Source organism: Rhagoletis pomonella, unplaced genomic scaffold (assembly GCF_013731165.1).
Source record: "Rhagoletis pomonella isolate Grant_MI unplaced genomic scaffold, Rhpom_1.0 Rhpom_scaffold_00091, whole genome shotgun sequence".
Taxonomy (NCBI): domain Eukaryota; kingdom Metazoa; phylum Arthropoda; class Insecta; order Diptera; family Tephritidae; genus Rhagoletis; species Rhagoletis pomonella.
This window is the reverse complement of record NW_023458645.1, coordinates 185318-209673: the sequence shown is the minus strand read 5'-3', so window position 1 is coordinate 209673 and position 24356 is coordinate 185318. Positions and strand designations below refer to the sequence as shown.

Below are 24356 nucleotides of genomic sequence, written 5' to 3'. Positions count from 1 at the left end.
TATATACATATATATATATATACATATGTGTATGAATGTATGTGCATTTAACGTTAAAATTACTTCTAACATGAAAGTAAGTTCTGCAATGAAATAAAAATCAAATATGTTAAATTTCTATTGTTTTAATTTCAGGAAATAACAAGATATCGCTACCTTAATATAGAAAGGCCCTATCTGACATCGTCGCTGATATACAAAAAGCCGTAACTAACTAAAAATCGAAAATTTACGTTTTAATTGATTATGATGCATTTGATCGCATTATGTGGCCCCAAATCGTTTTATGCAATAAAAGATTTTAGTCAGTTACGGCTTTGCGCATTTCAGCGACGATGTGAGATAGGGCCTTTCTATATTAAGGCAACGATATACAATTGAAGAATAAAATAATTTTAGTATCCCAAAAAACGTATTTTAATGAATCCGATACTAGCCGTGGGTAACACAGTGCGGCGCCGCGCCATTGCGCTGATACCGAGAGCTGAGTTACTGGCGCCGATACCGATTGTCACAACTCAGTGACGGAATGGCGCCAGCAACACCGGAACACTGACAACACCAGACGGCGCAAAGAACCAGCAAAGAACACACAAAAGCGAAGTGTCACTTGTAAAATGTGCAGCACAAGGCGAATTTTTACAAGGTGGTGTTGCTAAAATTTTCCGCAGTCTTTCTGAATGTGAAAATTATGTGTTTGTTGTATTTTTGGGTTTTGAAATTGGGTATACTTGAGTTGTTTTTGCCCAACTGATACCACCTTGTATTAATTCCCCTTAGTTCAACACCGGGTGTCGCAAAGAACAAGCAAAGAACACCCGAAATAGAAGTCTCTCTTGTAAAATGTGCAGCACAAGGCGAATTTATACAAGGTTCGTCGCGGTCCTTCTGAATGTGAAAATGATGGGTTTGTTGTATTTTTGGGTTTTGAACTTGGGTATCCTTGAGTTTTTTCCCAACCGATATAACCTTGTATTAATTCCCTTTGGTGCAGCGTGCAGCAATAAAAGAAATGAGCTTTAGCCTGAAGAGGCGCCATTGCGCCAACACACTGTGCTGGTTCCGACATTGGCACTGGAGTTAGTGTGTCAGCGCCAAAAAATTTGCGCCGTTACCCAGGCCTATCCGATACTGAGTAGTATGGATACTTTTTCCCTGATACTTTTAGAGTATCGATACCATAAGCTCGATGCCAGTATGACAGGCTAACTAACCTAATATTCACGCACGCCGCCAATTTACTGTCAAAAATTTCTCATGCACATACAACTTGTATGGGACCAACCGAAATTGAACGGAGTGCGTATGAAGCTAACTCAATTTCCAATTTTTGTTCTGCGTGACATTTTGATTTGACGTTTCGCTCAGTGAAATCAAATGCAAGCGCACGCAAGCGCAAGCCAATTTCGGGTGACGCAAAAAAACAAAAGACGGCGTGCGTACCAAAACGCAAGCCGCGAATATTAGGTTAAGCCTGTGAGTACTCAGCATGATACAAAAAAGAAGGTAGTTTCATTTAATGACATTCGTTGTTGTTGTTAACCATTTGACTTTTAATAAAATTATGACATTTCATCAAATTCATGCTACCTGATCACTAGAAGAAATATTTTTTTTTAACCAGAAGATTTTATCAGTACATTCAACGATGTGGAATATGATAAACTAGAAAATTATGCCGGCTACATGATTTCGAAAATGGGGTTGACGACTAGGTTCAGAAAGCATGCATGACGATAGTGTATGCTTACATATCGTCGCTTAAAGTACAAAACCGCGTATCGTCGTTCTGCAAAACCGCGTAATTGACATTTTTTGCCAAAAATGGCATTTGCTCACACAAGCTCTTGGCTCAAGCCTTATCCATTCGTCCTGAAATGCGATTTCTTTGTAAAAAAAGAGAACCTTTTGAAATATGAGTGTTTTACTCTCTACAAACAATTAATGCAACTGCGTATGTGACAGTTGTGCATTTTGTCGATACACGGTTTTGTACTTTAAACGAGGATCTGTTAGTTGTTTATCGGAGGGCGATCTCTTCAAGCCGACTTCAGGTATTTTGCATAAATTAAGAATTTGTGAAATTTAATGATGACGCGTTAATCACAAAGCCTAATTTTTTGCAAAATCTGATGAGAAATGTAAAAGTAAATTTGAACCAAAATAATACTCACAATTTATGAAACTTCAAAAAATTTTATTATCCGTCAAAAGTTGTTTATTGAAACTACCTTCTTTTTTGTATCATGGTCAGGGTTGCCACTTTGGTAAATTATTACCAAAATTGGTAGAAAAAATTTTGGTTGGTAAAAAGGTAAATTTTTCCTCATTTTGGTCGATTTTTGATGAACTTTCCGTTCTCGATTTATTTTTCGGAGTTATCTTTGAATATATTATAAATTTCTGTGCATACTTTTTATATAATTACATACGTATAAATTTATATCGATATAAGGCGAACATATCGCGCTCCATTCAACTGATTTTATTAGAATCCTGAGGAGCTTTTGATTGCCTAAATATTTTAAATGATTTTTCAAATATAAAGAAAAAATTTACAGGTATGTAATTACGCACTATGATTGTTCGCAAAAAAATAAATCAACGCAATTTTTTATTAATGGAAAAAAAAAAATATCAACGGGATTAAAATGCACATTGTTGGCTATACTCAAATATTATTTGCTTTAAAACTCCATACCTTAAATTGTTCTAAAAATTCAGAGTAAAAAATTCGAAATTTAGACGAAAATTTTTGGAATTTTTCTTTATATTGTATATAGTTAGAATCATCGATTTCTTTGGATTTAGTTAAAGCAATAAAAAAAATTTACTCGAAAAATATTGCGAATATTAAAAAAATCACTTTTTTGAGTTACAGTATTTGTCTATAATAACTCGAGTTGAAGTTTTTCAAATAATGAAGTTTTATTGTTACCTTTAGTTTCATCACTCCCCCTTTTGCTTGAAGGAAACTGAGAATATGCCAATAATATGATTCAAATACCGTATAACTAGTTAAATAAAAAGTTCTTAAAAACCATTTTTAATTCCTATTGAAATAACAAAAAAAAAAATAAAAAAAAACTATATTTTAATTAAAATAAATAAAAATAAATAAAAAAACCATAGTTTTAATTAAAATAAATAAAAGAATAACAAAACCATGGTTTTTGTTAAAATAATTATAAAAAAGTTATTGGTAGATATTTCCCAGATTTGGTAGATTTTTTTCAAGTGGATGGTAAATATTTTTGTTCGTCAGTGGCAACCCTGATCATGGTACTCAGTATCGATACCAACGTCTGAAATTTCGAACCCTATTTATTTATGCGAAAAGTGCCATAACCGGACCCATAACGAATAAAACCTTTTACTTAATTTAAGTGAATGTATTCAAGAACAAGCCCTCTCGGGCTTCCAAAAATTGCCTTGGCGGACGGTATTTCACGTCCTCCACGGCGGGGTATTGGTTAAAGTTTTCAACTAGCAATAATCGCACCTCGGTAGAACCTCATTGGTTACGATATCGCCTCTGCGCAAAGCTAAATTAACAATGCAATGTCAAAAGTACTTGATTCGATTTAGTTAGAAACTGTTTGAGAATTGCAAAACAGAAAAGAAGTGTGCGTGACCCCTTATACGAAAAGCAGATAAGCAAAATGTAGCACAACAGCAGGCAGTTGTCATGCGCATATTTGAAGGGTTATTTTGCTTCTGTTTATAATCAAACAAAGGGCAAAGCGCAGGTAATGGCTAAGCAAAATGAAATATAAACCAATTTGGTTTGCATACATATTTACATTTGCCACAACTGGTTGTTATTTGTACGTGGATTTTATCTGAAATGTGCATGTTGCTAATATTTAAAAATATGCGCGTAGGAATATTACCAGTTATCTGTTGCTATGTATGTAGAATTGAATGCAAAGTATGTATGTAGAAGTTGGTTTCATGGAGAAGCATTTACGAAACGTTAATCGAAATGCACGATAATACAATTTTAACGGTCACATGTTAATACATTTTTTTTTGTACAAAAAATAATAATTTTCTATAAAAATACATACAAAAAGACGAATGGGACTCGAACCAACGTTTACGCATCCGTCAAACGACAGCGCTACACCCTGAGCCACCGCGCTATCTTCCAAGTCGCTGGCAAATGTTGCATTCGTAGCTTGTGTTAATAACACTGTCAGCTAGTGTGAATGAGAAATTGTTGACAATAAACTGCCGGCGTGCGTGAATATTAAAGTGTCAGTAAAAATAGCTCAGTGAAGTCTTTTTGCTGCTTACGTGTGCTTGCTTTTTTGTGCTTCTTCTCCGTAATAATGCCCAAAAGTTTTTTTATTAATATTTGAGGAAATAATATCGAAATATATAGACCAACTGAGCTGGTCCCATAAAACTTGACTACATCCTTAGGCCATTTATGAAACTAGGCATTTGAGAGGGTGCCATGTTACTGATTCTAGGCGGAGACGATAACCGATCCCTGAAGTAAGAGAGCCATTGACCTATTTTGTACATAGACAATCGCACAATGTTTTCCAGTCACAGAACCTCAGGAATCCTTCCGAAATTCCTTTAGAAGATATTATAAAGTTATTAGGTGCTTTTTTCCTTTAGGAGCTCCAGAAGGCCATATAACTCAATTGGGACCAAATAAACCCCGTTGGGATCCACGTTTTTGTAGAACGTCAGCTCATGCGTTGCCATTAAAAACCCATTATATAATTGGCTCAATAGAGTTTTGAAGTTCTTATGGACAACTTTATGTAATTTTGAAAGAGTCCAGGAATTTTAGTGTTACATATTACCTTGTAGGGCTTGTTGAAGGCTAATTACGGAAGCAGAGCGTGTATGTATACGCGGATAAGCCCGCCGGGAAGGCGCCGCCCAGGGCTGATGTATACATATTTAAAAATAAAATAAACAGAAATACCAGAAATATATCAAAATACATAAAAAAAATTTTCAATAAGGAGATACATACATATCTATGGTTGGGGAATTTACGAAATTTCGGGCAAAATCGGGGAATTCTCAAAAATGAATTGGGTACCCTGGTCAGTGTTGCCAGGTTAACGATTTGGAAGATTTGAACGATTTGAAGATAGCAACACAAGCAGCGTTGCCGAAAGCTTTCGCTGAAAAATCGTCAATTTACCCAAAAAAATTGTCATTTTGACTATTAGATCTTCAATATCTCAAATATGTCTATGTTTGCAGTATACTTAATTTATTTATAAAAACATGAAATATCTTTACAATGAATAAATGAAGAAAGTTACGCCGCTCAATACTCCGGAAGGAAGCCAATTGTCCAATCTCCATCCCCCAGCGTTGCCACCTTAGTTTCTGTGCATTTCACAATTTTCATGCTGCCAACATCTCCCTTTTTTTATTATGTTTATTGGATCTCAAGTTGGTCGCTCCCCTCCCTTTCGTTTCGACAAAAATTACGTACGAAAAGATGTAGTAAAATCTTATTTTGACACACAACAACAAAAACACAAAAAAAAACATGAGATCATGAGATCATTACAACGTACACCAACAAAACAAACAACTTATCACAACTAAAGCACAGAGAATTTTTCACAATGCATGTGCATTTTTTTGTTCTTTATAAAAATACGGTTTATACTAAATACACCAAAAAACATAAAAATAAAATTTCTAAACTTTGTGCAAAACTCGGAAAATGCAATAAATTTGCATGCAAATTGCAACTTTCTAATCAGAATTTTTATAAAAATTTTGAAAATGAAGTTTTGCAGTACATACAAATTTAGTTTTTTGGTATTGTTTTTACTGAGAGTTTCTTCCATACAAACTATGTCGACAATTTTTTTTATATGGTAGACACTGTCAGCAAAAAATAAATAATGGCAAAAAATCAACGAAATTTTCTGGTAACTTCAGACTTGCACTTCATTAATTATTGGCCCAAAAGCTACATTTTCAAAATTTTTCTAAAAGATCTGATAAGAAATTGTGATCGGATGAAAGAGTCTCCGAGCCAATAATTTTGTACGGCACTGTACTTATAAGTACTCTGGGTTTCATGAAAGGAAAAATATTTAAGCACAATATAACATTAAAATATCAGTCATTTCTTTCATTGCTGTGAACTTGTTTCAAAACTTTTGGCTTTTGCTTAATATATGTAATTGTAAAACTTTGCGCATGTCATTTTAACGTATTAAGGTACTTATATTAATCATCAACTATTGCTAGTGCAAAACGTGCTAAATTAAAAAAAAAAAACAAGTAAGAGCAGCGCTGTCTTCGGCTATGCCGAAGGCTTCATACCTTTCATGAACATCTGCAAATTTTAGTTTGACAGATTACCGATTTTAAATACATCTGCATACATCGATAGAGGAGTTATAATTATTGAAAACAGTGCGGAATTTCCTGTTCCCAGCTATATAAATGGAGGAGTTATAACGAAAAATTGTATATCTCATTTCGTCAGAGCACATTTAAAATTCATTTTAAACTGGTCATTAATATAAAAACAATTTTATACATACTTGTGATCAGCTGATTAAGTCATCAACATTTTGATCGATTTTGGCTGTTTCTCTTTCGTTTATTATTTGTCCATAAAAGCCAAGCTCATTAACAAACAAAATATAAATCCACAAAAATTGTGCAAAAATTATAAACAATCTGCAAATTTTCAGCTAGATTTTCAACTTTTTATTCAGAGTATTTAGAATTTTTTTTGAGTATGCAGTACAAAAAGAAAGAGGTCATAATGTATATGTAGTAAACAAAGCAATCTGATTTTTGTTAACTTTTCGCGTTTGCTCTAAAAATATTTGGAAGTGCAAGTATTATCGATACTTTTTTGCAAATATGAGTACTGGCATCGATTCTTTTTTAGAGTATTATAAATGAGTCTAGTATCGATACTTTTCTGTTCTACCACTAGTGTTAAGCAAACAGTGAAACAAACAATTTTTTATTTTCTAAAGAGCGAAATACACCACACAAGCGGCTTGTCAAACATACTTTTCCCATTTTGCCATAGACCATGCAAACATAAGTCGTTCAAGCACAGAATTTTAGTTTTCTTTCGGTTAACAATGTAAAACATTTTAGTTTTCTACCATTATTCTCCTTTACGTCTTCACTTGGTGAAATTTCAGTTGCAATTGAGGCGATTTTACCATCCACATCGCAAGCGGTTTGATCAAACGTTAACATGGCGGCCAGAAAATCAAAAAAATTTGATTTTTGCTCAAATTTCCCTCAAGCGGTTTGTCAAACCTTCAAACACCCCATAGACAGCAGCACAACAAATGGCTTGAAGCAAAGGGAAATTTCGCTTGGTTTGTCAAGCCGCTTGGTTGTGTATTTCGCTCTTAAGTTTTCGAATAAAATTTCACACTAAATTTAAGTCATTTAATAAACATTTTATGAAAAAAATTCCCTCTACGGATATGTGACGATGTAGGGAGGAGTGTTTTTGCACACTGCTGCTTGTTTTTACCAGTTTCGCTTCGCTATTTTTTAAAACAAGGGCAAACGTGACTACAAAACAAGAAAAAAAAGACCAATTCTATATAATTTAAATGTTTAAATGTATTCATAAACGTCGGGACGGCGCGAACGCCATTCCCGGCTACCAAAAATTACACGCACGAGTTATTCGCATTAGGAATAATCGCGAAGGTCAACTCAGCCGAGGTGCAATGGCCAAGCCTCGCTCCGGAGGAACCGCCTTCATGATCACGGTAACCTCTACGCCAGGTAAGTATGCTTTCTTCCGCACACAAGCAACCTTTTCAGCCGATACTCACATAAAATGGTTGAGAACAGCAGATAACCAGAATCGACAAGAAATTAACAAATGAAAAATAAGCGCGTAAAGTCAAGCACAACTATGTATACTTTTTGTGGTTGTTTTGGGTTTGTACAATAAATCCATGCTTTGTAGTTGCCTTTTATGTACATACATACACACATATGTGCTATTATTAACAGTTGCTGTAATCGAAAGATAGCGCATGTTAAGTGCCGCTGCTTGGATGTATACAGCAAAATGATGGTGGTTGCTTCGCATCGACCAGCGTTCAAATTTTAAAATTTCATAGCCACTGATTTTTCTTACCAGCCGTTAGAAATCTCAATGAAGTCTTCTTTTTAGCACTTTTTATTTCGTAATTATCATTTGAAAGTTAAAATTTGTGTTGGACGCTTGTGAATGCGAAAAGAATTAAAAATATAAATAAAAATAGTTGTAGCACCCAAAGCATAGTGAAAAAAGTGCTTAATAATTAAAGTTTCTTATAGCAGACCTAACTTCTTGTGATGTTTTGAAAGTGAAGTGGCGCATAACTTTAAACTTAAAACTTATGACTTGGTATGAATTTCGCCGCTTTTATGACTCAATTGATAATAAATTGCAAATAGGTAAGTTTTCTGACTTTTTCGCTGACAGTTTTGAAGATTTCAAGTACGATGGTCGAGAACTGGGCATCCGCAGAAGTTTACAGATAAAGACAAACGCAAAAACAATAAAATAATTGACAACAATGCTTTCCGCATTGCAATGGAGATTAGCGCACAAATCAGCAAAAATATTCTAGCCGATGTTGATTCTGAATGTGTTCGTGGATCGATTTAAAAACCCGGATTTACGTCCCCTTTCAGACACGTCAAGTCTTGAAAGCAATTTTTTTCGCATTATCTTTTGTGTTTTTGTGCTTCCACACGCGTCAACTTTAATTGAATTCAAGTCCTTGGTTCTTAGATGGGAAGCAACGAAAAGATCAAAAGAGACAAGAAAACTTGAAACGAATTGACGGTACGGAGGTATCTGTACTCTTCCCCTCTCTTCCCACCTCCTTCGCCAACGAACGAGCAGACTTGAAAGCAAGACTTGACGTGTCTGAAAGGGGGCTAAGTCATGTACCTCACACAAGAAATCATACATTCGTATGTAAATACACACATCCATACAAATATCAGTAAAATAAGGGGCCTGTTCGAGGCACCTAATAAATGCGGCATTACTGCCGTACTGATGAAAACTTGCAACACTGTTGCAACTGCCCAACTAATAATACGTTGCTAGAAATCCACCAAGAACGTGATACTTTAATAATTCGCGCAACACTGCGGTTGTGATTGCAGCTCGAACAAGCCCAAGTACTCAAGGAACAAGGTCTTATCGAGCCACATTAGGTCAAATGATTACTTTTTCTGTTCGAAGTTAATAGCAGCTAAAATATTGCATTATTTTAATGTAAAAAGATGGAAAACGTTAAAACAAGTGTAAAGGCAGTAAATAAAATGTTAAACAGACTTGGCTTTCGTAAAACAGAACTTACTGCTTTTTTGTATGTTCAAATGATGAGTATATGTTTTAGGTATTACTCAAAAACATTGTCCAATTAGCTTGGTTTTGACACAAGTTATTTTCTTATCATACACAACCCGCTCCTCTTTAAAATGAGCTATATAATAAAATAAGTATGGTCACATGTACATAAATGGTTTCTTCTAGCGATTAGTTATGGCATTATCGAAATTCCTAAATTAAAAAAAGAAAAATATTTACTACATGTCTCGCAGATATGTCTTGAGGAGAGATTCCTAAAGCAGTTTGTCTTCATTTTCACTTGAGGTTTCAGTGTTTCCAAATTCTCCACCGATATTATCTATTTATATTCAGAATACAAATGCTGCTTTGTGACACATTTACCGAAAATCGCTGGTAACTTCCTGAAAAGAATACGAATGTTTATATAACTAATTTGTTAAAAGAATGTTCAAAGCTCTATTCACTTTGAGTAAAAAAAATTGGAAATTTCAGTCCGTGAGTTCTCTCAAGGATTTGCCTTTTTGCGAAGGCGCTAGTGTATTTGTAACATAGCCTGGGCTACGCTACAGGAGATGAAATGTAATCCAAATTGAGGCTGCTATTTTTTTTTTTGCTATCACATACTTCCATTTTCACTATTTATCACCATTAAAATGGATTATTTATCACCAAAAAATGTTGGAGATATTTTTGGAGATAGCTAAAAATTCGGAAAAAGGTTGGCTATCCTATTTTAGCACTTTAGCGATAGCGAAAGTTAGAATCCGACTGATGGTCGACACAGTTGGCTTTTTGATTTCGAAAAGAACCTCATCAGCAAGAAACGCAATGTTTTCAGATATAAATATTTTAGCATCCTTTCCAAATTGTTTCCCATAATTTTCATATTTATTTGATAAATAATTGCAAAAAATACGCGTTTTTTTCTTCTAAGAGTTTCATGGAACTTTCGCAAATATCAGCAGCACCAAATTTTTTTTCAACATGGTTGACAACCGAAAAAGGCTTTTCTTTTTTCGAACATCCAATCAGCCAAACTTCAAACAACTTGCCTTTTGTGATAGCATGATAGCCCACAAAAAACCTTTTTTCATGAAAACGGCTAAAAACGGTAAATTAAGTAAAATAAATTGAACTCATTACATCTTAATTTATCCATTTCCGATTCCATTTTGTTTGCCGAAAGTTAACAAAATTGTAAAAGCTTACATAAAATCATAAATTGAAATAAATCAGAAAAATTTTTGAGGTTATGCAAATAAGTCAGTTTTTTGCAAACAAATGATAAAAAGTCACTTTTTTAAATTGGGACATAGGTTCTCACTTAGATATAGTTTTTTTCCCCATTTAAAATTTTCCTTTAGTTATTCGAACTTTACAAAAACAATGCACTTGAAATTTACAAAATAAACCGGTTGCGCAAACAACGTATCAGTAACGTTTTGAAAGTGTAACTTTGGTTTATTGCTGTATAACGGTGTTTTTTAGTTTACAAAAACTAAGTGAAGTTTCTGTTATTTTGGAGTATTCTCTACAGAATGGCAACAAAAAATAATGTAAAACTGCCTTTACGAAATTGGACTTTCGCACAGCCAAATGTATCATTTGACCTAATGTGCGAGCGTATTGTGTGAAAGACTGAAGCCACCGTCAACGAACTGATTGGGCCTTATCAGTGTGGCTTTAGGCCTGGCAAATCCACCATAGACCGGGTATTCACAATACACCAAATCTTGGAAAAGACCCGAGAGAAGAGGATCGACACTCACCACCTATTTGTCGACTTTAAAGCCGCTTTCGACAGCACTAAAAGGAGTTGCCTATACGCCGCTATGTTTGAATTTGGCGTCCCCGCCAAACTGATACGGCTGTGTAAAATGACGTTGAGCAATACCACCAGCTCCGTCAGAATTGGGAAGACATTCCGGGTTGTATTTCCCTTATAAGAGCTACCAAATCAAACTTATAAATATCTATATATAAATTTTAAGACTTTAAATAACAAGAAAAAAACTATTTGCCTTTAAACTAGTAATTGTATTCATAGTTTCCAAAAATTCATTTCTGCCAGCCAAAAGTAACAAACCCTTTTTCTCAACTAAAATTTTATAATTTCTAAAGATGAATTCAACTGGTTTATCTTATATATTATATCTATATATATTTACGAAATACAGATGAACTCAAGTGTCTTGCCAAAGATGGCAATCTACAGCGCAAACGGCAACGAAAAGGTGTGCACGAAAAAGTTGAAGAAACTCTTAAGCATTGGTTTGACCAAAATAGGGAAAAGGGTGCAGTGATTTCAAGTCTGATTTTATTACATACAACGCTTTTATCAACTTGCAATGTTGTATGTCCAGACCACCATTTTTATACTATAAATATAGCAAAGGTATTTATGCCAAACCTAGTCTAGATATCAACTTCGTCGTAGGTATCATATCAAAGACATACAATTAGAAAAACTCTAGAGATAGATGTCGCCTCACCAGAAGAAGTTAAAAATATGCACTACATACGCTACAGCGGAAATGGACGACACGCCATTTCTTTAAATAAAATTAATTGCTGCTATATGTATGTATGTATGTGCATATGTATTGTATTGTATTTTCTTTATTTCTCAATATATCTTCACAACTTTACTAAATATTACATAAATACGTATGCTAAAGCCTAAATGAGAAATAGTTAATGGCATCTGATGTTCATTGAAAGAACAGAAGTGATGCCATTTCATTCATATTGTATTATAAAAATGCTGTGCGGCGCATAAAGATAATACTTATTTGTACAAATTATAATACACGCATTTGTGATAAATAAGTAGAATATTACATAAGAAAAGTGATGTGTAATTTAAATTCTTAAACCAATATTAGGATATTAGTAAGAGCAGCCAAATGAAATTATGTAATAGGTCGAAGCAGAATCCCAATATCTTCATGATTGAAACCAAAAAGCCACAATTTTACTTCTTTTTGAAATACAGGTAAGTTATCAAAACAAATTCTGTGGGACTGAGATATATTATTTTCTACTTTTTAATCCATTTATAAAAGCATATATCATAGCATAAAAATGCTAAGCATTGCAACTCTGGTTGACATTTCTATCAGCTGATTAAAAAAGTTTTACCATGACAGTTTAATAAAGGTCGCTCACAATCCATGGCATATTTCTGCAACTGCATAAATTTATCAGCTCTTATGCACCGAATCGCGAATAGCCCTACTGATAATGAATGCAACAGTAATTCTGACGTTGAAGAAAATCATAATTTTACTCAACTTGATAACGTTCCAATTTTTTATGAAGCGCTTTGCGCGTTAAATACTATTCAGCGTTTTTGTGCATTTAAAGCAGTGCCCGCCAAAAAGAGAAGTCTTAAAATGAGAATGTATTAGTTATGAAACAAAAAATGAGAATGTGTTGGTGGTAATGCACGGAAAAAAATTCTGTGTTGTATTACTTTATATAAAAACTTTGGTATGTTTTTTTCCCGTTTTTTCATTGTGCGCTATTTTTTTAGATCTAAACAACATAGAAACATATAATGAAAGTTAACGGCCCTAAGAAAGGAAAAAGTTGGTAAAATTTTGTATGTATTGTACAAAATTATTATTATTTCTTTATAATTTAAGTGTGGATTTCTGAGCAAAAAAGATAACGTGCTTTGAGCACTCTGAATATTAAAAGAAAATTTCGTTGATTTCAAGTAGAAATAAAATAAAAACATATATATCTAATATATATTTATTTTAAAATTAGGTAAAACTTGATATTTAAGAACAATTTGAAATAACGATTAAACCAAAAGATAAATAACAAAACATATTGTATGTTTTAATTGAGGACTAGTCTGGTATTAAAAAAATACATAATTCACAAAGTTCTTTTAATATGAAGAAAAAGCTCGACTTAGTACCATATACATACCTATTTCTAGAGGTGTATGTACGAAAAATTGTATTGCTCAGTGTACCTACTTTATTCAACAATAATGCGTCATGAACCTGCTTCGCCTATTGTTTGCATTCAACTGAATAAAATTTGTTGCTCTTCTACTCTTTCTGTTGACGTTCGGATTGTGTACGTGTAAGAAGCCGATTGTGTACATGTGAAAGGCCGAATATAGTTCGTTTCCCAGGAAAGTGTTTGGCGGGCACTGATTTAAAGGCGTTGAATCTGCAGACCAGCGTTGCCATTTTAGCCGTTTTCCGGCTAGATTTAGCCGGTTTTGATAGCAACTAGCCGGAGAAAATTCGATCTAGCCGGCAGCCGATTTGTTAGCCGGTTTGTAAAAAAAAGTTAGCCGTTTTTAGCCGATTTTACTATTTGCCTAATTTTCAGGTGCAAAAAGTAAACAAGTTGTTCGAAAGCAATAATGCAGACCCAATGAAGATTTTTAATGAACTCAATGTTTTACTTTCGCATCTATGCTCCCTAGTGGTTATTAGCGCGGACACATTTGATCCTATATGCTACCCGTTGGAACCATACCTTGCTCCATTTCCTCAGTTTTATCACAGTTTTGAAGAGTATTTAAAAACAAAAGTAAGCACAAACGCTTTTGACCACGAAGCCGAGAAAATAATTCGAGAAAATGGTCGCTATTTTATTATCACTTTAATAAAGGAATTACGCCAACGCCTCCCTACAAATATTGCCACACTAAAAAAAATTGACTTTTTTCGGTTGGAAATGCATTAAGAGTAATTAAACCAAAAGTATTTGTTCAACTACAGCAACAAAAACACAAATATAATGCCGACGAAATGACATCCATAGAGATGCAATGGCAACGGTTAACGTTACATACCTGGAGTAATTTAGACTCAACTGTAAAATTTTGGGCCTAAGTTTATCAATTTCGAAATGCCCTAGGAGAAAACCCTTTTGCTGACCTTTCCAACCTAGTTTTTAGTTTTCTTGTTTTGCCTATAAGTAATGCAGAAGTAGAGCGAATATTTAGTTCAATGAATATAATAAAAACTAAGCAAAGAAATCCAATGTGCGTTAAAACGTTAAACGCTGTTTTATATATAAGATACGGTTTAAAACGTGAAGAAAAATGCTGCCATAATTTTACTGTAGATGACGATCTCTTAAAATTAATGAATTCAGGTGATATATACAATAGTGATTCATTTCATGATGAGGAATATACACTCGATATAAATTAATGGTGTTAACTAGTCTTTCGTTTCTTGTGATTTATTTAAATAAAGCATGTGAATTTTCACTAAAACATTTTAGCCGTTTTTTGCCAGAGTCTATGTGAAATTTCACTAAAACATTTTAGCCGTTTTTAGCCGCTTTTTTTGCCAATCTAGCCGGTCGGCCCAAAAAGTTCTGGCAACACTGCTGCAGACATGTTGTACAGTATTGAAAAGCAATTATTGCAGCTATCTCTACAAACCTCTAGCCAGAGAAAAGTTACTGATTATTTTAAGTAATCTCTAATTTTGTGAGTTTAAGGAAACATAAAAAATATGCTTTGCATTTTATGTTGGTCTATGTGTTGTTATGTGTGTTTTTTCGAATTATGAATTGTTTTTTCGTTTCCTTTTTAATAAACGTGATGATTAATAAAACTTCGATTACAGCAATTTCTACGTGACAAGTGCCCTTTATATTTTCTTAATTTATAAAGATTCGGATACCTGCCTTTATGAGGTAGTTAAGAAAATTCGCTTAAGTACATTTTTCGCTAAAGTACCCAAGTTTTTTTTGCAAAAAAGATTGGGCAGCTAAGCAAAATATACTGTACTGAAGATTATTCACTCAGAATTGATATTTACAAACATTTTTAGACGAAAAATAACAATATTATACATTTTTGGAAAATAGGCGTAGCTACGCCCACTTATGGTTACATGTGTATATCTTGGTAACCGCTGTACCAATTTCTTCCAAGGCACAGTTGTTGGCCTTCGTACAGCATACCAAAAGGTCGAAAATTTTTAAAATCGGACAATAACCACGCCCACAGTCTACAGGGTAATTTAGAGAAATACGAAATCTTCGATAAATCAGTAAATATTAAAGCTAATTTATTCAAAATTGACGTTTGCAACAATTCTATACCAAGAAATACGTTTATGGTAAAATTTTGGAAAATGGGCGTGGCACCGCCAACTTATGATCACATATATGTACATATGTATATCGATAACCATTCTACCAATTTGTACCAAACTCGGTATGGTTATTGTGCTTGCCACATAAAAGCAAAGCGTTGAAAATTATTGAAATCGGACTAAAATTACGGCCGCTTTTCATATAGCGGTAAATTTCAGAAATACTTGAAACTTCAATATTTCGAAATTTCAAAGGTAAATTTCAGAAATACTTGAAACTTCAATATTTCGAAATTTAAGGACGCTAATTTACTCAAAATTGATACACCCCGGCTTACCATCTAACGGTAGCTTTCGGAAAGGTGAAAAAACATTTATTTAATACTTGCGCCTAGTATTTAATGTTCGGCTCCGCCCGAACTTAGACTTTCTTACTTGTTCTTCTTATTCTACTGAGCTAAGGCAGTGTCAAATCGGGCTGTCACAACTGATACCACCTTGTATTATTGCATCATGGTCCACATAGAACTTTGGCGTTGCGTCGCTACAACAGCTGACTATGAATACATGGAATCAAATGCAGCCGTCCACATAGCCAAAATTCGACAACGCTCACGCCAACACAAAGCAAAAAGATGGCCAACACTCAAATTTTCGCGTGCGTTGCTCGTCAGCTGTTGCAAATAAATAAAATTATGTGAAATAGTTTTCTTTTTTAATCAAGTGCGGGCAAGAAACATCGTTTTTAATGCAATTATTGATATGAAATATTAATTTATCTGTGGTTAGTATGTTAATGGTATGTTAGTGGCCCAAGCATTCGCTGCTAAGCGTTCATTGTAGCAAGCATACTCTAAACGTGCGTTCTGTCACACCAACGCCAACGCCAACGCGAAAGTTATATGTAGGGATGCAAACGATGCATCGGTGTTTTCAAAAATATCGATGTTAACATAGATGTTTCGCTGCATGATGCATCGTCGATACATTGACTAGAAAAGTGAAAAACATCGACATCGTTCACTCACTCTCACTGGCAAGCGAGCGCTTGTTCTCGGAAGCTGGTGCAACCATCATTCAGGATAGGAGTAGGCTTTTGGTGGCTAGATTATCAAAGCTTTTCTGAACTCATTTCAAAATGTTTATTCACATTTAAATAAATAAGATTTACATATTTAAGATAGATCATAATTATAGCAACATACTTATACTTGTATTGAAATATGCTGCTTGAAGGAAGTTTTTATATGTACATTAGACTGCATCACTCCCCATACAAAAAAAAATCGGTACTTTTTTCCATTGGAATTATAAAATCTATTATATTTTAAGACGTCCACCAAAAATATTTCGGAAAAATATTAAGATTTAAGCGAGCTGGACCGATTTGAAAATACCTCCATAAATGAAGTTTTTTATGAATAAAAATAGTTTCTTAAAGTACTTTTTGAAAAAAGTCCCCGCAGATGACATAACAACCAATTTTCATCGAAATGTTTTCTAAAAATTCTGATAAAAAATTTCAAAATTAAGATAAAAATATGTTCAATTTTTCAAAGTTTTGTATAAAGTACTGGTTTGCAGCGGATATGTGAATCTAGCTCTTTCGAGTTTAAAAAATATTTCAGGCTACATTTTATTTCGTGTAGTAGATGTGATATTAAAACATCGGTAAAACATCGATGTATCGTTTTTATAACCGATGTTTCTTAACATCGATGTTTGTTGCGGGAACATCGATTTTTTTAAACATCGATGTTTTTAAGAGCGATGTTGCATCCCTGGTTCTATGTCGACCGGCCTTAAGTTACTTAGTTATGTATTCATAATTTAGGCCGAAATCCCGGCGGTACTGCAATACCGGGCCAACTTGCGGCAGAGGTGGAGCAAGCCCCTAAAAACACTCCGCCCATTTCCAAAAATCAGTTTAACATTTGTTGTCCTCCGATGGAGGATCTATCAGATGTTAAGCTGATAAGAACAGATACTACACTTTGATCTTAGCCATAAGGCCGAGACATGATACAATAAAAACAGGTAGAAGCCAATTTGACGTCAAACCTACAAAAGTCAAAGTTTTCGGGAGAGTAAAAATAAAAATGAGTGTGTGTAAGGAAAAATAAAAAATTACATTTCACTGGTTGACGTTTGTAAGTAAATTTGCTTTTTTTTAATTTTCGAGTAGTTTTTCACTAAATAATAGTTGGTACATTAACTAAATAATGGTTGCGAATGAGCAATTAATATCAGCACTTGTGCTGGAATATTTAAAGAAACGGGACAAGAACTTAGCTAAAGTGTTTCAACAAAAAACAAAAGCGAGTATAGTCGGAAAAGGTTTTCCGAAATTGGAGCAGATAATAGAAAGTTATCTACAAAGTAATAAAAAGAAGGTGCCTGTTATCAAGCCAGCTGGCGAAAGCTCCAGTGACGAGGATAGTTCGGATGAAGAACAAGCACCGGTTGTACAAAATAAAAAACCAACAGTTGCATTAACAAATGGTAAAACAAATGCAGTGAAACCTAAAGCGAAAGAATCTAGCTCTGATGATAATTCGAAAGAAGAAAGCGCAGCACCAGTAGTTAAGAAAACTCAAGCAAAGAAAGACGAGTCTTCAAGCGAGGACAGTTCGGAGGATGAAAAGCCTGCACCCAAAGCTGTAGCAACCAAACCGGCTCCACAAAAAGCCGCACTTCAACTTCATCAAGTGATGATAGCTCTGACGAAGAACCAGAAGTTAAAACACCAGCCAAACCAGCTAATGTTAAGGTACCACAGAAGCAAAAGCAAGAATCAAGTAGTGAAGAAGATAGTAGCTAGAAAGATTCAAAGCCTGTCCCCAAAATACCTTTGTACAAACAGATATCATATCTACTATGTATCTTTCGAAAGAAATTTTCTAAATTTTCCATAAAAAAATTTTAAAAGGATCATACGTATGAAAAGGAACAAAATGAAGATGAAAATCTTATAAACTTGACGAGGATTTTAAGATTTTTAAATTTCCTATTCACATATAGAAAAAGGGAAGGCGAAACGATTAAAATGAAAATATTCAAAATTATGTTGATGAAACAAATTTGGAAATCATTTTGTTCGAGAAAAGAATAATCCGGAAATACTTTTCCACGAAATTGTAAAGGATTTTTTTTAATTATGGGAATTTTTTTTGGGTGAGAACCGTTACATTAAACGTCGAATGGAGGAAGATCAATATATTTTTTGCAGAAATACATACAGATATCATATATGTACCTTTCGAAAGAAAATTTCTAAATTTTCCATAAAAAAATTGTAAAAGGATCATACCATGATACAAAAAAGAAGGTAGTTTCAATAAGCAACTTTTTGATTAAAAAGGAGATTTTTGACAATTGCTCAATTGTGAAAAATTCGAAGCGGCGTTACCCAATTGTAAGTTTTTTGGTCTGGGAGATTTTATATCCTAAATTTGGGGTTATAAAGAAAATAGTTGTATTAATATATACCTTTTAAAAATAATCAATCTCTTATCTTAAAAACGTTTAAATTTTACATTAAATTCGATAAAAACTTGCCAAGTCTTTATTTAAGTATTAATGCAATTTTAGTGAACATATTTTATGCGCACGTTGTGAATAACAACCATTCGCCAATAGAGGTCCAAATATCTTCGGTCGAATTGTCCAAAAAATTAATCAACCCGTTGCAAAAGGAGTGTTTCCAAGTAAAAATATTTTTTATTTTTTTCAAAGCCATATGCTGCAGTTTAAATAAGAAGGCCGCTGCGCCAAGGAAAGATTTATCATGAACGGCGAATGACTCTCCAATAGTCATGGTGGGCATCTGGATCGACTATATTGAAATTTGTTTCATCACTGAAAATACCATTTTTCAATTCTTTCTACAAAATTTGTGTTTTTGTAAAATGCCAAAAGCGCCTTTTCGTGCCATAGAGTCGGCTGTAGTTTAACAATCAATTTCTTTCGTTTCTCGTTTCAAGTTCGTGTTCATGATACAAAAAAAAAGGTAGTTTCAATAAACAACTTTTTGATTAAAAAGGAGATTTTTGACAATTGCTCAATTGTGAAAAATTCGAAGCGGCGTAAACGTTTAAATTTTACATTAAATTCGATAAAAACTTGCCAAATCTTTATTTAAGTATTAATGCAATTTTAGTGAACATATTTTAAAATTTTTTTAGTGTCCTAATGTACTTTTTCATGAAATTGTAAAGGATTTTTTTAATTAAGGGAATTTTTTTTTGGCCTAGAACCGTCAACGTCAAATGAAGGAAGATCAATATATTTTTTACAGAAATACATACAGATATCATATGTATGTATCTTTCGAAAGAAAATTTCTAAATTTCCCATTAAAAAATTTTAAAAGGATCATACATATGATTTGTCCTTTTCATATCTTAAGGGATTTTTTTTAAATATGTTCTTACGAGGATTCTAAGATTTTAAATTTTTTATTCACATGTAGAAAAAGGGGAGGCGAAACGATTAAAACAAAAATATTAAAATTATGTTGATGAAAAAAATTTGGAAATCATTTTGTTTGAGAAAGGAATAATCCGGAAATACTTTTCCACGAAATTGTAAAGGATTTTTTTAACTATGGGAATATTTTTTCGGGTGAAAATCGTTACTTTAAACGTCAAATGGAGGAAGACCAAAAAAAAGTTTTGTTTGTTTGTTATTTGTAAAAGTTTTTTTAAATAAATACATACATACAGATATCACAGCTATGTATGTTCATATCTCTAGAAAGAAAATCTCTAAATTTTCTATAAAAAAAAAATTTAAAAGGATCATATGAAAAAGGACAAAAGGAAGATGAAAAAGAAGGATTTTCTGCCATAAAACAAAACAACCACATCGGCTAAGCGCTGAGCAGCAACGGAGAATATTTTGAAATAGCGCCAATATTTATAAAAAAAATTTAGTGCAAAGCCTACTAGTGAGTGCTTTTAATTTTTTTACCTTCTAGCTTTGAACGAAAGGTGTGAAAAAAATTAGGTCGCGGTAGCTATAACAATAACGCTGAATGTATGATTTTTTAATCAGTTTATAAACAAAACGTGTGCGAAATTGTAAACAAACTGACGCTGTACACAAAAATGCATACAAGCACGGTATGGATGGATAATACGGTTGACAAACGGGCTCGATTATTTGCATAAACAGCCTTTATTTGCTTTGACTCATGCATTTTCCTCTTTAAAATGTGCATAAAGCAGTGTTTGCATTATTCAACTTTGCGTTCAACTCAACGCAGGGTTGCACGAAAAAAAAAGTTGAATGGCTAAATGTTGGCTGGCGACCAACTTTGTTGAAAGCGATTAGTTGAAAGGCCATTCAACCAAAAGTTGAATGCAAAGTTGAACAATGCAAACACCTTTTTATGGCGAATATTTTGATATTTTTTCATATTTTGATATTTTTAGCCATTCAACTTTTTTGCCTGCGCTGAGTTGAACGCAAAGTTGAACAATGCCAACACACTTTAAGCAGCCGAACAAATGCACGAAATTTTCAGGAATTAACTCGGATCCGGGCAGTTTTAGTTGACAACACTGGTAAAAACGGCCAGCTGTTGTCTTTTGTTCAAGTAAGTAAACAAAGCGCGCGAGATCCGCGTCCGCGGTAGCCGAGTGGTAAGAGTTACGGGCTACAACCGGGTAGATGCCAGGTTCGATCCTCGGTTGGAGCGATTACGAAAATTTGTTTTTGTTTTTATTATTTAATTTATATATTTTTTTATTTTATTTGATTTATATATTTAATTTTACTTTATTCTGTTTTCATTTGCTTTATTTTATATCACATTTTTTATTTTACTATTAGTTAATTTAAATTTTTAGAGTTGAATTTTAATAAAAAGCCAACAACAACTAACTGAATGCAACGTAAAAAAATATGGAACTTATAAAAAAAGAATGAAAACGAAATAAATGAAAATTCAATTGGCCGTGGGACTCGAACCCACGACCTTGGGGCTAGTTTATCCACATAACTGCCGTCTGTTAGGTCAAAATTATTATGTGCATATGTATGCCAGATTATATGCATAAGCTTTGCCGTCTGTCACAGCTTTAAGCAAGTGAATAACAAACACACATATGATATGTGCATATATGAACAGTTTTGAGTCCAACATTAGCAATTCTGGGAGAATATTTTTTCCGATTCTTGAATGAGGTATTGTTATTTAGTTATTTGATTATGTTTTTATTGTTATTATAAAAATTTATAAAAGCATTTTTTCTTAAAATTAAATTAGTATATTCAGGATTTAATCGGCAAAGAATAGGCCATTGCTTCGGCCGATTAAATCCTGAATTAAATTTATTTCAAAAACAAATGCTTTTATAAACTTTTATAATAACAAAAGAAAAACATAATCAAATAACTAAATAACATAACCTCATTCAAGAATCGGCCATAAACGGCCGATGCCGATTCTTTTGGCCTATACTAGCCCCGGCATCGGCCGGACTCTAAATATTAGCCAAAGTTGTACTCTCAGATGCGCCATGGCAAAAAGTTCCGCAAGCGAATAACAAAATTTTGCCAATTTTATCATTTTAGCCAAAATATTTGGTCTCAATTTAGTCTCTTTCGATAGCTGGGGTTTGTTGAAAAAATCTTGTGTTTTTCCGATTTCAAAAATGTTCAATATGGTGCTTAAGAAGGTCAGGAGAAATTTGGTGGAGATCGGTGAAGTAGTTTCTGAAATACATAATATATGTAAATGGGCGAAGCCACCCCTATTTTCCAAAAATTTGGTGAAAACCAATTTTTTTGTTAACCCTAATAGAAAATAATGCTGAAAAAGTATGTGTAATTTTTACGCAGATTCTCCTTTTCAGGGTTAAAGAGATATGTGATATACATTTTAAGTAAATATTGAATAATTCCTTATCCGCACTGCGGAAAAGATCAGAAAGTCCAATTCGTACACAAACACATGAAACTTTGGATATCCAATTTCATAAAAATTTGAAAATTGTTTAAAACTCAATCCGCCATATTGGATCCGCAATTTTGAGTTTTTAAAAAATCGACCTCAGTTCGTAATCAGCAACCCCAAAAACCCTTGGTTACGCAATTAATTAAAAATGTTTAAAAATCATCAGGCAATATTCTATTGATAGATTCAGCACATGGGTGGTCCTTCTCCAGTCAAAGCCGTAAGTGATTTTATCTAGAAGAATGGCAATATAGGGTGCTTTTTTGATCTCTACTTTTCAAAAATGCCCGAGTTTTTCATAGGTGCAAAATCGGGTCCGACGGTGTTACAAATAAAAAAACAAAAGCATAACGCAAAATACAATGATGTATTGTTGTATTATTATTAATATTTCAAGGCAGAAAATAGTGTTTTTAATTTATGAAACTTAAATAAATTTTATTTTCCGTCAAAATTTGTTAACTGGAACTATCCTATATTTTTTGTATCATGTACAACCTACACTAAGTTTTTTTCTTGGAAGTATTTCGGAATATTTTAAGTAACACTGCACTAGAGAGAATTATTTTTTAATGCAGATCTCATTTTTAAGATGGGCGCATAGATTATGAAAAAATATCACGGTCACCGTAACCCAGTACGGCATGACTCAACCAATTACCTCAGAAAAATCAATTTATTTCTGCTTGTGTAGCAACTAACTTCAAATTCAGCATTTAATGTAAAGTAATTTTAAATTGTTATAAAAGACATCTGCACAAGAAACATACCGGCTACATACTGATACTGAAGTAGTTGAAATCAAATGCAGAGTCGGACAATCGACTTGCTGCTTGCACACAATTGAAACTGAACATTTGAAAGCACATTTACATGTCTGGCTATAGCTGAGCGCCTGCAGAGATGCCAGCTACAATTGGTTGCGGCCAAGAGTGTCCAGGTTCAAATCTCATTAGGCATTTAAATAAAAAAAAAAAAATTATTTTCGGCTTTCCTTAATAGTGAAAAAGCATCTGTGAAGTGCAGAACAAAATCGTGTTCAAACGAAACATACTGACTTAGAAGTGCTTTAAGCCAAATTAATTTTGCCTAGGACATCGCCATGTTAAAGTCAAAAGTTCGTTCCAACGAAGAAATTCAGATCAACTAGTTGTGGTGGATAAAAGCTAGTTGAACATCGATATTTAAGTTAGAGTCTTTCCGTTCTGGGATACGAGTGGTTTAGAGGTACGTAGTACCATCTGGTAGGGCCTAGGTTCCATTTCTGGCTCGAGCAAGAGCGGTTTGCCATGAAATAAAAAAAAGCTTCCCATAAAACCATTTTGCCGTTCGGAGTTGGTGTAAAACTGTGGATCTCTTCATTTGAATAATAAGAGCAAAACGCATACCACAAATAGTTTTAAGGTAAACATTTAAATACAAATTTCCGGAAACTTATTTTTGCTATCTTTATATGACGCCTCACAAATAACGTTGCAATTGTTTTGCACAATACTGCTAATATTTTGCGTGAACACAAGCATACATAGTATGTACTTATGAACATGGAAGCGGCACTGATTTACTCAGACAAGGGGAAGAGAGCTAAGTTTTAACGCATAGCAGAATATTGAGAATTATGTCACTTCCTACTTTGATTAATAGATTAGCAAAAGTATTTATGTATTTAAAAAATACGAAAAGCTTTGCAGCTGAAAGCGATAATGCATACTATACATACATATGTACATATGTATGTACATTTTGCACGTTTAATAATATAGAGAATTATTTCAAAATTTCAATTTTGTGGGAAAATGCAATAAAAATTTAAATAATCCGTACAGTTGGTATACAAAAAGACAGATAGAAAGAATTACTTCTCTATATGTATTGCGATATGTATGTACATTAGACTGTACCGGAAAAAAATGATCGCCCTACAGGCCTGAGTCTAAAGCATTTTGCAAGGAAATTAAAAAAA

General features: G+C 33.5%; 3 non-coding genes across 3 annotated transcripts; all 3 read right to left on the bottom strand.

Annotated features, from left to right (window-relative positions):
* Positions 1–3406: 3406 nt before the first annotated feature.
* LOC118749934 lies at positions 3407–3547 on the bottom strand. The gene has a single exon (XR_004994313.1). It is a non-coding gene; the product is annotated as a U4 spliceosomal RNA (small nuclear RNA).
* Positions 3548–7614: 4067 nt separating this feature from the next.
* Positions 7615–7778, bottom strand: LOC118749937. The gene has a single exon (XR_004994316.1). It is a non-coding gene; the product is annotated as a U1 spliceosomal RNA (small nuclear RNA).
* Positions 7779–17257: 9479 nt separating this feature from the next.
* LOC118749938 lies at positions 17258–17456 on the bottom strand. The gene has a single exon (XR_004994317.1). It is a non-coding gene; the product is annotated as a U2 spliceosomal RNA (small nuclear RNA).
* Positions 17457–24356: the final 6900 nt, after the last annotated feature.